Below are 16318 nucleotides of genomic sequence, written 5' to 3'. Positions count from 1 at the left end.
ATTCCTATTATCCTTAGTTTCTGTCTTTTCATTGTGTCTTGTATTTCCTGGACATTTTGGGTTAGGAGCTTTTTGTTTTTTGCATCTTCTCTGGCTGTTTTGTCTATGTTTGCAATGTTGTCTTCTGCCCCGGAGATTCTCTCCTCGATCTCTTGTAATCTGTTGGAAATGCTTGCTTCTGTGACTCCTGATTTTTTTTTTTTTTTTTTTTTTTTTTTTTTTTTTTTTTTGGTGTTCTGACTCTAGGGTTATCTCTTTTAGCGCTTTCTTTATTGTGTCAATTTCTGCTTTAATTTCCCTCTTCCATTCTTTTATTTCTTTGGTTCTGTTTTTGTCTCGTTCTTTGAGTTCTTTGAGTGTTTTTCTTGTTTCTTCTTTAAAAGCTTCTGAATCTTTTTGCTTTTCCTCTCTTTCTTGTTTAAGTAACTCTATCAGTGTCTTGAGGCATGATTTCAGGTCTGTGTCTTCTTTCTCTGGAGTGTTTGGAATTCCGATGTTTGCTACTATCGGAGAGCTGGGTTCTGGTGTTGCTAGATTGTCTTGGTTTCCTTGGGATATACTCTTTCTCTTTCCTCTTGCCATTTTGTTGTCAGTGATATGTTCTTGCCTTTCCCTTGTATCTGGTCTGTGTCCCTGGTACACTTTCCGTGTGCACTCTGCAGAGATCTGTCTACTCCCAGGCAGCTCAGGTTCTGGGTGGCAGCTAGGCCAGGCTCCGCTCTGCGTCCTGAAGTCGCCTCCGGGTGGGAACAGACGTTCCTAAGATCTGTTCCTGGTCACAGATGCTCAGCCTCTCCGAGGCACCTTTCTGGCTATCAGGTGGGCCAGGCTCTGCTCTGCATCCTGAAGTTGTCTCCGGGTGGGAACAGAAGTTCCTAAGATCTGTTTCTGGTCACAGATGCTCAGCCTCTCTGAGCCACCTTTCCGGCTGGCAGGTGGGCCAGGCTCCGCTCTGCATCCTGAAGTTGTCTCTGGGTAGGAACAGAAGTTCCTAAGATCTTTTCCCGGTCACTGGATCGGGGAGGACAGGGCAGGGCAGGGCAGGGGGTGCCCTTTCTGTGTGTACTCCGCAGAGATCCTTCTGCTCCCCCGCAGCCTAGGTCTCCCACTCACCAGTTGCTCAGCCTGTCCGAGCGGCCTTTCCGGCTGGCGGTTGGGCCAGGCTCCGCTCTGCGTCCTGAAGTCGTCTCCGGGTGGGAACAGAAGTTCCTAAGATCTGTTCCTGGTCACAGTTGCTCAGCCTGTGAGTAGTGCATTTCTAATCCCTCTTTCTACTGCGGATGAAAACTCTGAATACATTTCCTAGAGAGAGTGATATAAATATCATTTTCAAAGGCTCCTGTAGAAAAACCACAAACTGTAATAAAATGCAATGGATTACTCTCAGAGGATATGTTCACTTTTTATCAATTTATCAAAAGAAAAGACTATACCTGTGTCTCTTCTTAAAAAGTACACAAATGTGGAACACCTATAATCAGAAAGTATCTGCTCAGAACAGAGCAGCATTTATTATGAAGAAAAAAGACTGGTATCTATAGCCTTGAAAGTTGGATCAATTGAGTATATTAGAATAAATCAATAACGTTTAACCTTCTAAAAGTTTTATGGATACATGTTAATTTTTACTTAATATTTGAGATATTATCTTTTTTTTCTGCCATAAATGATGCCTCATTCGACAGACAAACACACACACACACACACACACACACACACACACATAAACACACACACATATGGTCAGTATAGCACTATCTCCAAGTATTTCATTTTCCACTAAGGGTTTATCATAGAAATTACGTGAATACATGTTCACTCACCCAGTTTTCTTTGGTGTACTAGGTAATTCTAAATACTGTTTGGAATTTCTGACAATAGTTGGGCTCTACTCAATAGTGTCATTAGCAAGTGATTAATGACAGGCAAACAACCGTAAATAAATGGGAATAAAAGACTAAAAGTGCACCAGTTCACATTTTATTTTGCTAAAAACATATTCTGCAAAAATATATATCTTCCTAAGCTATTTAATATTAATTTTACAATGTGAATGCAACCTAAACCTTGTTCCTTTCTCCTGTCCATTTCTTATACACACTAAATAATAAAATAATGTATATTTTAATTTTTAGATCCTATGTTATCATTAAATTCCAGCTTAGGTCATCAATTTGTGTCATTAATAAATGTCTATAAACTAATTGTTGTATATATCGTTTTAAATGTTAAGGAATATTTTGTAAGAGCTATCACTTTAGAAGACTAGATTTTATTTATTATATGTTGTTTGTAAAATATAGCTACATATCTCCTGGTGAGCTATTGAATCTCCATGTATGTGAGTTTATGATGGTGCATAATTCACCAATTTAATAAGATCACAACGTACAACATATGTCTCACATTTTAGCATAATGTCAGACTCATTGACTTTTTCATTGACTTTTACATTATTACTGAAATGTTATTTACCTAATGTCTTTCATTTCACTTTATGGTGATGATATATTGTATGGTAAATACAGTAGAAAATGAAACTAGCTATTATCATCACAACAATTAAGTTTAAACACACACACACACACACACACACACACACACAAACACCCACCACTTCCTGTTTAAATATTTTTACTTCAAATAATTCTTCTTTCTATCCTTACAAATGATAGGTCTAAAAACAGTAGATAAGCTAAGGATTTAATTAGCTTTTAGTGTTTATGAAGAGCTAATGGTTTTTTAGTAGACATGACTGACAAGCAATTCATTCATAAAAATATTGTTAGCATTCAACAAATAAATTATTAATATCATCAGAAAACTTTCTGATATGTTAATGTGTATTATTTTTCAAAAAGTAAGATTATTAGAAGTGCTGTGCTACATTGTTTTATTTTACAAGAGTAAAAGATAAATATATCTTTTATAACTTTCTTTGAAATTATATCTCAACTAAATTACATTCTGAACTAACTATTCATTCAAGTCAAAGTTACTTTAAAATAAATTACTGTAAAGGTTATATTTAAAAAATGGTTAAATGGTACATTATTAACTATTAGAAACTAATTATTCTAAATAAATTAAATTCATAAAACAACTAAAGGTGTGTTGAATTGTCTTTTAGTATTAGATTTTTTCATTTTTATTTGGATGAGGTTTTCTTATTAAACAATATTTATGAATATTTTTCATTACCACTGTGTATTATAAATCTTATGAATAAATGTTACTTTTACAGAAAATATAGTAGACAACAAAAAGACTTTCAGTCTGTTTTCTAATAATCTATGGATTATCTATTTATAAAACTTCACATTGTACAAAACTAAGATCTTTATTTATATATTAATAAAAGAATAAAAGAAAATTAAAGGGACTCATTGTGCCCCAAGAAAAACAAATGAGATAATGATAAAAGAATTATTAAATATTATTTAACTAGTTTTAAACTTATTAAGAAAGTTGTATAGAACACATAGGCACAGGAGAAAATTTCCTGAACAAAACACCAATGGCTCAAGCTCTAAGGTCAAAGATTAAAAAATAGGACTAAATGAGATTGCAAAGTTTCTGTAAGGCTAAGGACATCTTCAAGAAAACAAAACGGCAACCAACAGAACGGGAAAAGATCTTTACCAACACCACATCAGATAGAGGCCTAATATCCAAGGTATACAAGGAACTCAAAAAGCTAGACACCAGAGAATCAAATAACCCTATTAAAAAATGGGGTACAGAGCTAAACAAAACGTTCTCAGTTGAGAAACACCGAATGGCCGAGAAACATCTGAGGAAGTGCTAGACATCCTTAGCCATCAGGGAAATGCAAATCAAAACAATCCTGAGATTCCACCTCACACCAGTCAGATTGGCCAAGATCCAAAACTCAGATAACAGCAGATGCTGGCAAGGCTCGGAGAAAGATGAACACTTCTCCACTGTTGGTGGGGTTGCAAACTAATACAACCACTCTGGAAATCAGTCTGGCAATACCTCAGAAAATTGGATATAGTACTACCTTAAGACCCAGCTATTCCACTTCTTTGCATATACCCCAGAGACACTTTAATACACAACAAAGATATATGCACCACAATGTTCATAGCGGCCCTATTTATAATAGCCAGAAGCTGGAAAGAACCCAGATGTCCTTCAGAAGATGAATGGATACAAAAATTGTGGTACATTTATACAATGGAATACTACTCAACCACCAGAAACAATGACTTAACCAAATTCTTAAGAAAATGGCTGCATCTAGAGAATATCATCCTGAGTGAGATAACCCAGTCACAAAAGAACAGACATAATATGCAGTCACTGATATTGGGATGCTAACCCCAGAGGCTTCCACTTCCCCCAGAAACAACTCACAGACTGTATGAAGTCCAAGAAATAAAGAAAACAAATATATATATATATTTACAAAACAAGAAGACTTTGACTATTTCCATGTTGCGTTTTGTTTTGCATGTACTTTATGCTCATTGTAACTATTAGGTTTTCAATGCATACTGTCAAGTCCATGAAAAAATCAAGTACTGACTAAAAAATATATTCACATAGTTTTATGTAAAAATTATTTTAATATCTGAAAAAACAATACTGACAAAAATGTATAATTTTAAGCAAAAAATGTTTAAAATCTGTACATTTATCTTTGTTTTGTAAAATAACGTCGTTTAAAAAAAAAAGAAAGTTGTAATTATTCACCAGACAGAACCATTATGCCCAAGTGTGTATTTGTCCACTGTTTTAGGTTAAATTTGCTTTTCTGATACCCATAATCAAGCTTTCCTTCCATAGAACTCATTTTCTTTATTTATGTTTTTCATTTTAGCTATTGAAACAACCTCTCCAACATCCAATAAGAAACTTGCTTCTCTAACAGCAAAAACTGCTCATGAAATGTTATTTTCAATTCTTTTCTTTTTTCAAGTTTATTAGATATTATCTTTATTTAGATTTCAAATGTTATACCTTTCCCCCCAGCTCCCCTCTCTCTTCCCGCTCAACTTGCTTCTGTGAAGCTGCTCTCTCTCCCTATCACCCTTTTCACCTCAGTGCCTTGTCTGGTTGATGAATTTGTTCTTTCCACGAGGCTGCAAAACTTTCAGCTCCTTCAGTCCTTTCCCTCTTTCATTGGGGTCCCCAGGTTCAGTCTGATGGTTAGCTACAAGCATCCTCATTTGTAGCTAATATGACTCTGGCAGAGTCTCTTAGGAGACATCCATATCTGGTTCCTGCCAGTAAAACCTTCTTGGTATCAGCAATAGTGCTTGGGTTTGGTGGCTGTAGAATCTTTTCTCCAATCCCTGCTCCTCTATTTTTCCCTTTATTTCCTCTCCCTAGTGTTTTTTTTTTAAATTGTTTCCTGCCCTTCGAAGGACTGAAGCATCCACATTCTGATCTTTCTCCTTTTTGAGCTTCATAAGCTCTGTAGATGGTTTCTTGAAGATTCCAAGCTTTCTGGGCTAGTATTTGCTTATAAGTGAGTACATACAATGAATGCTCTTCTGTGACTGGGTTATCACACTCAGGATGATAGCTTCAAGTTCCATCCATTTGCATAGAATTTTATGAACTTGTTCTGTTTAATAGCTGAGTAGTATCCCATTAGGTATATGTACCACAATTTCTGTATTCATTACTCTGTTGAAGGACATCTGGGTCCTTTCCAGGTTCTGGCTACTATAAATAAGGCTGCTATGAACATGGTTGAGCATGTTTATTTGTTAGATGTTGGAGCTACTTTTGGCTACATGCCCTCGATTGATATAGATGGATTCTCAGGTGTTAATATGTCCAATTTTCTGGGGAACCAGTGGTTGTATCAGACTACAATACGACCAATAGTGGAGGAGTGTTCCTCTTTCTCTGCATCCTTGCCAGCATCTGCTGTAATCTGAGTTTTTTATCTTAGTCATTCTGACTGGTATGAGGTGGAATCTCAGTGTTCTTTTGATTTGCATTTCCCTGATGACTAGGGATGTTGAGCATTTCTTAAGGTGCTTCTCAGCTATTTCATATTCCTCAGTTTAGAATTCTTTGTTTAGCTCTTCACCCCAGTTTTGATAGTATTATTTGATTATTTAGAATCTAACTTATTGGGTCCTTTATATATATTTGATACTAGCCTTCTATCAGATGTAGGATTGGTAAAGATGTTTGTCCATCTGTTGGTTGTCATTTTCTTCTTTTGACAGTGTCCTTGACCTTACAGGAACGTTGCAAGTTCATGAGTTCCCATTTTTCAATTCTTGATTTTAGAGCATAAGCTACTGGTGTTCTGTTCAGGAAAATTTCCCCTGTGCCTATGTATTCTAAGTTCTTCCCAACTTTCTGTTCTGTTAGCTTCAGTTTACCTGATTTTATGTGGAAGCCTTTGAGCCACTTGCACTTGATTTGAGTACAAAGAGATAAAAATGAATTGATTTGCATTCGTCTTCATGCTGAAGGCCAGTTGAACCAGCACCATTTGTTGACGAGGCTATCCTTTTTTCATTGAATGTGTTTAGCTCTTTTGTCAAAGATCAAGTGACCATAGGTGTAGGTTCAGTTCTGGGACTTTAATTTTATTTCATTGATCTACCTGCGAGTCTCTGTACTAATACCAGTTTTTATCACAGTTTATCTTTAATACAGCTTGATGTCTGGGATGATGATTGCCTTGAGAGTTTTACTATTGATAATGTTTTTTGCTATCCTGGGTTTTTAATTATTTCAAATGAATTTGCAAATGGTTTTCTCTAACTCTATGAAGAATTGAGTTGGAATTTTTATGGGGACTGTATTGAATTTGTAGATTGTCTTAAGCAAGATGGCCATTTTTACAATGATGATCCTTTCAGTCTATGATCATGCAAGTTCTTTCCATCTTCTGAGGTCTTCTCCAATTTTCTTCTTCAGAGACTTGAAGTTCTTGTCATACATATTATTTCAACTGATGTAATTTGTTGCATTATACAGGTGGTCAGTGTTTATCAAAGTGGGAAAATCAAACCATACTTTAGTTAAATGTCTTAGATAATTGTGGGGAAATAACATGCATCATGGATAGAAATGTGTTAGTCAATCTATTGTTTTTGTAAACTTGAGTCAAATCTAAATACAGTTATAACTCTTGTCTTTTCAAAATGTATCAATTTAATGAAAAATGGTAAATGTCATTTGACAAAGAAAGTTAGAGGTGAATATATAATTTTCAGTTAATTAAACCAATCTGAAATTGTGTGAAGTATTTCATTTTTTTGTCAAAGATGAAACAAAAAAGAAACACAAACATCAAAACCCAGTCAAGTCAATCAATGAAATGATTTTAATGTAATTCTGCTCTGTTCACAGATTTGTACCTCATCTAATAATCATCAGACAGCAGCAAATGGGAAATGGGCCAGAGACTCATATCCAAAAATTATGGAGAAAGTCTACATTAGAGGATTCCATCATTTCTCACTACTTAGTGATAGGGGAACCCAACCAAATTGTGGAGGCGATAATTATAAAAATCTGAAACCATTATGATATTATCAGTAAAGCCATACCACATGAAATACAAATACATATTATTTCAACTTTATTTTAAAAACAGTGACACACGTACAGATTTTTAAAGGCATCCTCAAAAGCATCTGCTGTCATTTGAGTTTTTGAATTTAGCCATTATGACTGGTGTGAAGTGGAATCTTTGGATGGTTTTATTTGCATTTCCTTGATGACTAGGTGTGAGGAGCATTTCTATAGGTGTTTCTCAGTCATTTGATATTCCTCAATTGAGAATTATTTGTTTAGCACTGTACCCTATTTTTAATAGGGTTATTTGATTCTCTGGAGTTTAACTTCTTGAGCTCTTTGTATATATTGCATACCAGACCTCTATAAGATGTGAGATTGGTAAATATCTTTTCCTATGTGCTGGATGCTATTTTGTTTTCTTGACAGTGTCTTTATCCTTACAGAAACTTTGCAATCTCATTAATTCCCATCTATTTATTGTTGATCTTAGTACAGAAGCCATTGCTGTTCTATTCAGAAAATTTTCCCCTGTGCCTATGTGTTCTAAAATTTCCACCACTTTATCTTCTAAGAGCTTCAGTGTACATGGGTTATGTGGAGAACTTTGATGCCCTTACACTTGAGTTTTGTACAAGAATATAAGAAAGGATCTCGTTTCATTCTTCTGTATGCTGACTGCCAGGTGACCCAAGAGCATTTGTTGAAGAGGCTATCTTTTTTCCATTGAATGTTTTCAGCTACTTTTTCAAAGATCAAGTGATCATAGGTTTGAGAGTTCATTTCTGGATCTTCTTTTCTGTTCCAGTGATACACCTGCCTACCTCTGTACAAGTACCATGCAATTTTAAACACAATTCCTTAGAAATATAGCTTGAGGTCAGGTATGGTGATTCCTAGAGATGTTTTCTTGTTGTTGAGGATGGATTTCGCTATTCTAGGTCTTTTGTTATTCCAGAAGAAATTGCACATTGATCTTTCCAATTCCATGAAGAACTGGGTTGGAATTTTGATGGGGATTGCATTGAATCTGTAGATTGCTTTTGGTAGGATGGCCATTTTTAAAATGTTGATCCTTCCAATCCATGAGCATGGGAGATCTTTCCATTTTCTGAGATCTTCCTCGATTTCCTTCTTTAGAGGTTTGAAGTTCTTGTCATACAGATGCTTCATATGCTTAGTTAGGGCCACACCAAGGTATTTCATATTGTTTGTGACTTTTGTGAAGGGTAACTTTTCCCTAATTTCTTTCTCAGGATGTTTGTCCTTTGAGTAGAGGAAGGCTGCTGATTTGTTTAAGATAATTTTATATCCAGCCACTTTGCTGAACTTGTTTATCATCTGTGAAATTCTCTGGTGTAATTTTTGGGGCCACTTAAGTATACTATCATATCATCTGTAAATAGTGATATTTTGACTTCTTCCTTGTCGATTTGTATTCCTTTGATTTCCTTTTGCTGTATAATATGTCTGGTCAGGAGTTCTAGTACTATATTTTATAGGTATGGGGAGAGTGGGCAGCCTTGTCTAGTCCCTGATTTTACTTGGATTGCTTTAAGTTTCTCACCATTTAGTTTGATGTTGGTTTACTTTATATTGTTTTTATTTTGCTTAGGTATGGGCCTTGGATTCGTACTCTTTCTAAGACTTTCATCATGAAGAGGCATGGAATTTTGTCAAATTCTTTCTAGCCATCTAGTGAGATGATAATATATTTTTTTCTTTGAGTTTGTTTACATGGTAGATTGCATTGATAGATATCCTTATATTAAACAATCTCTGCATCCCAGGGATGAAGCCTACTTGATCATGGTGAATGATCATTTTGGTGTGTTCTTGGATTCAGTTTGCAAGAATTTTATTGAGTATTTTTGCATCAATGTTCATGAGGTAGATTGGTCTGAAATTTTCTTTCCTTGTAGTGTCTTTATGTTGTACAGTAATGAGAGTTATTGTGACATCAAAAAATGAGTTTGTGTTTCATCTGTCTCTATTTATTAGAATAGCTTGGAAGGTATTGATATTAGGTCATCAATAAATGTGTGATAGAATTCTGCACTGAACCCATCTGGTCCTGGGCTTTTTTTTTTTTTTTTTTTTTTTTTTTTTTTTGGGAGGATTTTGATGACTGCTTCTATTTGTTTAGGTGTTATGGGATTGTTTAGATGGTTTATCTGATCCTGTTTTAACTTTTGTGTCTGGTATCTGTCTAGATATTTACCCATTTTCTCCAGATTTTTTTTTCTCGTTTTGTTCAGTATAGGCTTTTGTAATAGGATCTGATGATTTCTTGAATTTCCTCAGTTTCAGTTATTATGTCACCCCTTTCATTTCTAATTTTGTTATTTTGGATACTCTCTCTGTGGCCTCTTTAGTCAGGGTAAAGGATTATAGATCTTGTTGATTTTCTAAAAAGACCAGCTCTGGGTTTTGTTGATTCTTTGTATGATTCTTTTTGTTTCTACTTGGTTGATTTCTGCTCAGAGTTTGATTATTTTCTGCTTTCTACTCTTCTAGGCTGTATCTGCTTCTTTTGGTTCTAGAGCTTTCTGCTGTTCTGTCAAGTTGCTAGTGTATTCTCTCTCTTGTTTCTTTTTGAGACACTCAGAGCTATGAATTTTCCTCTTACTACTATTTTCCTTGCATCCCATAGGTTTGGGTATGTTGTACTTTTATTTTCATTAAATTATTGAAAATTCTTAATTTCTTTCTTTATTTCTTCTTTGACCATGTTATCATTGAGTGGAACATTGTTCAGCTTCCATGTGTATGTGGGCTTTTTGTTGTCTTTGTTGTTATTAAAGAACAGCCTTAGTTTATGGTGATCTTATGGGATTCATGAAAGCATTTCTATCTTCTTATATCTACCGAGACTTATTTTGTGACTGAATATAAAGTTAGTTTTGGAAAAGGTGTTGGGAAGTGCTGAGAATAAGATTTATTCTTTTGTTTTAGGATGAAATGTTCAGTTGATGTCTGTTAAGTCCAATTGGCTCATAACCTCTGCTAGTTTCATGGTGTCCTTGTTGAGTTTCTGCCTCCATGATCTGTCCATTAATGAGAGCGGGGTGTTGAAGTCTCCCACTATTATTGTGTGTTGTCCAATATGTGTTTTGAGCTTTAGTAGGGTTTCTTTTATGAATATGGTTGCTCTTGTATTTGGAGCATATATGTTGATGATTGAGAATTCATACTGATATATTTTTCGGTAATGAGTAAAAAGTGTCCTTCCTTATACTTTTTGATAAATTTTGTTTGAAAATCTATTTTATTCTATATTAAAATGGCTTCTCCAGCATGTTTCTTGGGGCTATTCGGTTGGAATATTTTTTTCCCAGCCCTTTACTCTGAGGTAGTGTCTGTCTTTGCCTCTGGGGTGAGTTTTCCATATGCAGCAAAATGCTGGATCTTTTTATATATCCAGTATGATGGTCTATGTCTCTTTATTGGGGAATTCAGTTCATTTATGTTGACAGATATTAGTGAATTGTGATTGTTGTTTCCTTTTATTTTTGTTGTTAGAGGTAGAATTATGTCTCTGTGTTTTTCTTCTTTTGGTTTTCTTGCTCAGTTATTTTCTTGCTTTTTCTAGGTTGTAGTTTCCCTCCTTGTATTTGGTTTTCTATCTATTATCCTTTGTAGGGCTGGGTTTGTATTCAGATATTGTATAAATTTAGTTCTGTCCTGGAATATCTTGGTCTCTATCTATTGTAATTGAGAGTTTTCCTGGTATAGTAACCTGGGCTGGCATTTGTGGTCTCTTAGAGTCTGTATAATGTCTGTCCAGTATTTTCTTGCTTTCATAGTCTCTGTTGAGTAGTCAGGTGTAATTCTTATTGGTCTCTCTTTATATGTCATTTTTCCCTTAAAGCTTTTAGTAATCCTTCTTTGTTTTGAACACTTTGCATGCTCTCTGACTGTTTTGTCTATGTTTTCTATGTTGTCTTCAGCCCCTGAAATCCTTTCTTCCATCTCTTGTAGACTGTTTGTGACTCCTTATATCTTTTTAGGTTTTCTATCTTCAGGGTTGTCTCTTTTTGTGTTTTCTTTTTTGTTTCTATTTATTTTTTTCAATTCCATCATCTGTTTGGTTGCGTTTTCCTGTAGTTCTTTGAGTGATTTCTCCTGGTTTTCCTATAGTTGTTTAAGGGAGTTATTCAAGTGCTTCTCAAAGATCTTCATCATCATTGTTAAGTATGTTTTCATGTCTGAATCTTGTTTTTCTGGTGTGTTTGACAATCTACTACTTGCTCTGGTGGGAGATCTGGGTTCTGATGTTGTCAGGTTGTCTTGTTTTACATTGCTTAAGTTCTTTTGCTTTCATCTTGCCATCTATTTATCTGTGATTATAAGTAATCTTGCTGTCAGTGACTGGTGCTTTTAGCCCGTGGGCTCAGGAAGAAAATTGCTTCTGAGTGTTCGGTTTTTGTAGGAAGGCAGTGAGTTCTGATGGCAGTGACTCAGTTCTGTCTTTGTCAGCTCAGGTGTGGGAGCTCTTGTGAGACTGTTCTAGGAGCTTAGCTCTCTGCCCACTGGTCTTGAGTTTTGCTGGCAGAGACCTGGCTCTTTCTCTAAGCCAATAAGGACTCTTTTACAGAGAGCACAGCACTTTCTGCTCTCTGAGAACTCCTGGTGTGACCTCCCTGGGTATATGTGTCAAGCTCACCTCTGGTCCAGGTGTAAAAGCATCTATGTAAAAGCTGACCTTAGAGCACTGCCTTTCCAGGGCAGGTCCATAGACTGGATGACAAAGGCCAGGCCCTGACTGTGGGCTAGAAAATAATAAAATAAAATAATAAAAACCTTTTTTAGAGCATACAGCATTCTCTACATTCTGAGAACTCCCAGGACCACCCCACAGTGCCTGTGTCCCTGGTTCTTTGCAGGTCCAGCTGGATAAGAGTTTTTGCATCTCTTTCCAAGCACAACCTTTCTGGGAAGATCCTGATTCCTGCTGATAGAGGCCTGACCCTCACTGTGGGCCAAAAAAGACACTTTTCAGAAGCACTGCCAAGTGATCTCTGTGCTCTGGATAATTACATTATGACCTCACTAGGCCTGTGCCCCAGGCTCTCTGCTTGTCCTGATAGACATTTGAAGTATTTCTAATGTAAGTATAGAATAAATCTATAATTTTCCCTACAGGAGATATGTTTATCAATCAGATCATTAGTCATAAGTGAAAGTCAACTAGAATTTCCTTGAGACTATAAAATACTAATTATGTATTTTGCCTCTAATTTCATAACGATATAAGATTAAATTTTACTAATTACTTCATAAGGTTTTCATAAGCATAGAAAATTAAAATGTGCTTAAAAATAAAAATAATTATCTTATATTTACAGAAGAGATAATAAATATATCTAAGTAATTTCTAAGCATTATATATATACATATCTATATATACATATCTATATATTAGTTTTTATTTATTTGTTTGATATATTCATTTTTTAATATTTACAAAACAAACAAAATTAAAAATCTCCTGATTTTATTATATACACAATGGTATAAACAGCAATAAGTGAATGTTAACACTTTCCCAAACATTACTTAAAGGAATGAATTAGCTAAAACAATCTTTAATATTAAATCTAATTTACTGTATGTTGCAGTAAATATTAAAATGAGGCCTTAACCCTTTATCGTCCACCTCGGTCTCACTGCATGCATGCTGCTCTACTGTGGATCTGAGCACATGAACTCTGTCACATGGTTAACCTGCTTCAATCCCCACGAGGTTCTGTTCCTAGGCAGTTCACTCCACCTGCCCTGTTGCTTCTGTCCTGGGTGGGTATGATCACACCAGCATGTTTTTTTACCCAATCACCTGACACAAACATGACTCCAAAACCTGGTTGATTTTTAGGCAGGTTTATATATTAAATTCTCAATCCACAAACTCTCTACACAATAAGATTACATCCAATGGACAAAGATAAAAATTGCCTTTCTATATGAGATAAAAGACCTACAGAATCCCTTAAAAATATTCATATCTACCTATCACCAATTAATCCAACCTGTATCTAGAATCTCTTTCCCCAGCTCCATCTTGATTCCTCCCTGCAATCTCCACTGCACCTTAGCCTGTATGTCTACACCTTGACCTCTTTCCGGTTATCTTTCTCCTTTCCAATTATGCATTGCCTTAATGTAAATCTACAGCAAAAAGTAAAATTGATAAGTATTATAGAAAATTTAATGAAATTTACAGAAACATTTTAAGATATCAATATTTTCAGTGTGTATTCTTCTCATAGTTGTTCATGTATAGCAAATACCACAAATTATAGTGTACCAGCATATACATGTGACATACACAATATCTATTTTTATAAATAAAATATCAATGGAAATAAAATATATTTTTTAAAATCTAACATACAAGAATTAAACTGCATATATCCCTGTTCCTAGATTTTGGAGTATATATAGGACTTACATTGCTCAACACTTAGTAAAACACATTTAATTCACTTTTTAAAATTTAAGACTATTGCCAATGCTGAGAACAACTACATTACTTAAACTAAGTGATAATTTTCTAATTAATCTAATTAAATACTCACTCTGGTGTGTTTAGCTTGAGGTTGGATAATAATAAAATTTATTGTGGAACTTTGATTATGGCTCTATATAACGAAAACCTGAGTTACTGTTATTACCCGTGTAACTAGAGAAAATGTTGAGAAAAATTAAGCTGTTGTGTATAAAAGCAAAAGCATAATCTAGGGAAAGAATCAGAAAGCTTCCTTGATCTTACAGTCATCTAAACTTGCAAACACTACAAAATGCAAACCAACATCTGAAAATCCTGTGGCACATTATTTGATATAGGTCACATTCTCTGTGAGTCTAGATCAAAGTCATAGATTGTCATGAAATCTCTTTGCACCTCACTACATATCCTGAAATGAAGTATTTTATATATGAGAAAAAGCCCTGTGTACTTTTAGGCAGTACTATAACCTTTTCTATTGGGACTATGTATGCAGAAACTGTCAACCACTTCTTTATTATCCTGCGTAGTCCTCCAATACAGTTACTTCCCCAAGAACTACACAAGATCAAGCCAGCCCACACATGTAACAATTTGGGAGAAATGATCTCCAGGCCCTACCCATTATTGAGAAATTGTTGTCAGTAGATTTTCCTGGGGGAGGCAGACTAATTTTTTTTTTCAAGACTGTGGTCACTGGTAGTTTTCCTATGCCCCATAGAAAGGCATCATAGTCATGTGCATGTCAAAAACACTAACTGGGAGGAAACCATATTGAGAATCAGAGTAGAGTATAAAGGCACAAACGGGAGTTGGTAATTTAATACTGCGTCATACACATGTATAAAATTTATAAAACTAAAGGACAGCATTTACAGGACCGAAACTTTAGAAGAGATTCATCCTATACTTGATGTTGGTTCTGCAGAAACTATATAAAGTAAAAGATAAAAAATGGCAGACATATTGGAAAAGTTATTCTAACTTGAAAGGGTAATGTATTTTGTCAAAGGCTTTTTCACCATCTGATGAGATGACCATGTGGGATTTTCATGGTTTGTTTTGGCTTGGTTTTTTTTTTTTTTTTTTTTTTTTTTTTTTTTTTTTTTGTGTGTGTGTGTGTGTGTGTGTGTGTGTTTGTTTATAGAGTGAATTATGCTGATAGATTTCCCTATATTTGTACCATCTCTGCATCCCTGGAATGAAGCCTACTTGATTTTTTGGCAAGTAATTATTTTAAAGTGTTCTTAAATTGGGATTAAAAGAATTTCATTGAGTGTTTTTACATCAATATTCATGAGAGAAATTGGTCTGAAGTTCCCTTTCTTTGTTGGGTCTTTGTGTCGGCTAGGTAGCAGTGTAATTGTGCCTTCATAGAATATATTGGGTAGTGCTCCTTCCTTTTATATTTTATGAATCAGTTTTAAAACTATTAGTATTAAGTATTCTTTGAAGGTCTGATAGAATTTGGTATTAAAATCATCTGGTCCTAGGAAATGCTTGCTGAAAACGGCCTCGTATAGCTGTCCCATAAGAGGCTCTTCAAGATCCTGACCAAAACAAATGTGGATCCAGACAAACATTGGACTGAGCAATGGGACCTCAATAGAAAACTTAGGGCAAGAACTGTACAAACAGAAGGAGTTTGCAACCCCATAGGAAGAACAAGAATATCAACCAACCAAATTCCCCCTCCCCCAATAGCTCCCAGGGACTAATCCACAAACCAAAGAGTACACATGTGGCAACCCATTGCGCCAGCTGGATATGTAGCAGAGCATGGCTTTGTCTGGCATCAATAGGAGAAGAGGCTCTTGCTCTTGTGGAGGCTTGATGACCCAGGGTACAGGAATGGTAGGGTGCCAAGGCATGAGTGTGTGGCGGTGTCGGGGATAAGTCTCATAGAGGCAGGGGGAAGATACAGGGGTTTTATAGGAAGTAAACTGGGAAAGAGAATAACATATGAAACTTAAATAAATAAAATAACCTAGAAAATTTAGATTAAAGGAAAAGAAAGTCATGTAGAGGCAAAAAAAGACTTAAATATTAGAAATTAAGAACAAGACATAATATTTTATGATACAGAACTTCTAGAAGAAATGATAACACTTAAAATATCATAGTTTTAGTCCCTTTGACACTGGAATTGTGAAATTTGTATTTAAAATTCATGCTAACTTTCTATGGACAAGTACAATACTTTTTGTTAATAATAATGACAACAGGCTAGATTTACGTAAGAAAAGGAGCATCAATTAAGAAAATGCTCTGAGTAGGGAATGGAATTATATC

This window comes from Micromys minutus (assembly GCF_963924665.1).
Source record: "Micromys minutus genome assembly, chromosome: 1".
Taxonomy (NCBI): domain Eukaryota; kingdom Metazoa; phylum Chordata; class Mammalia; order Rodentia; family Muridae; genus Micromys; species Micromys minutus.
This window is presented reverse-complemented; position numbering follows the sequence as displayed.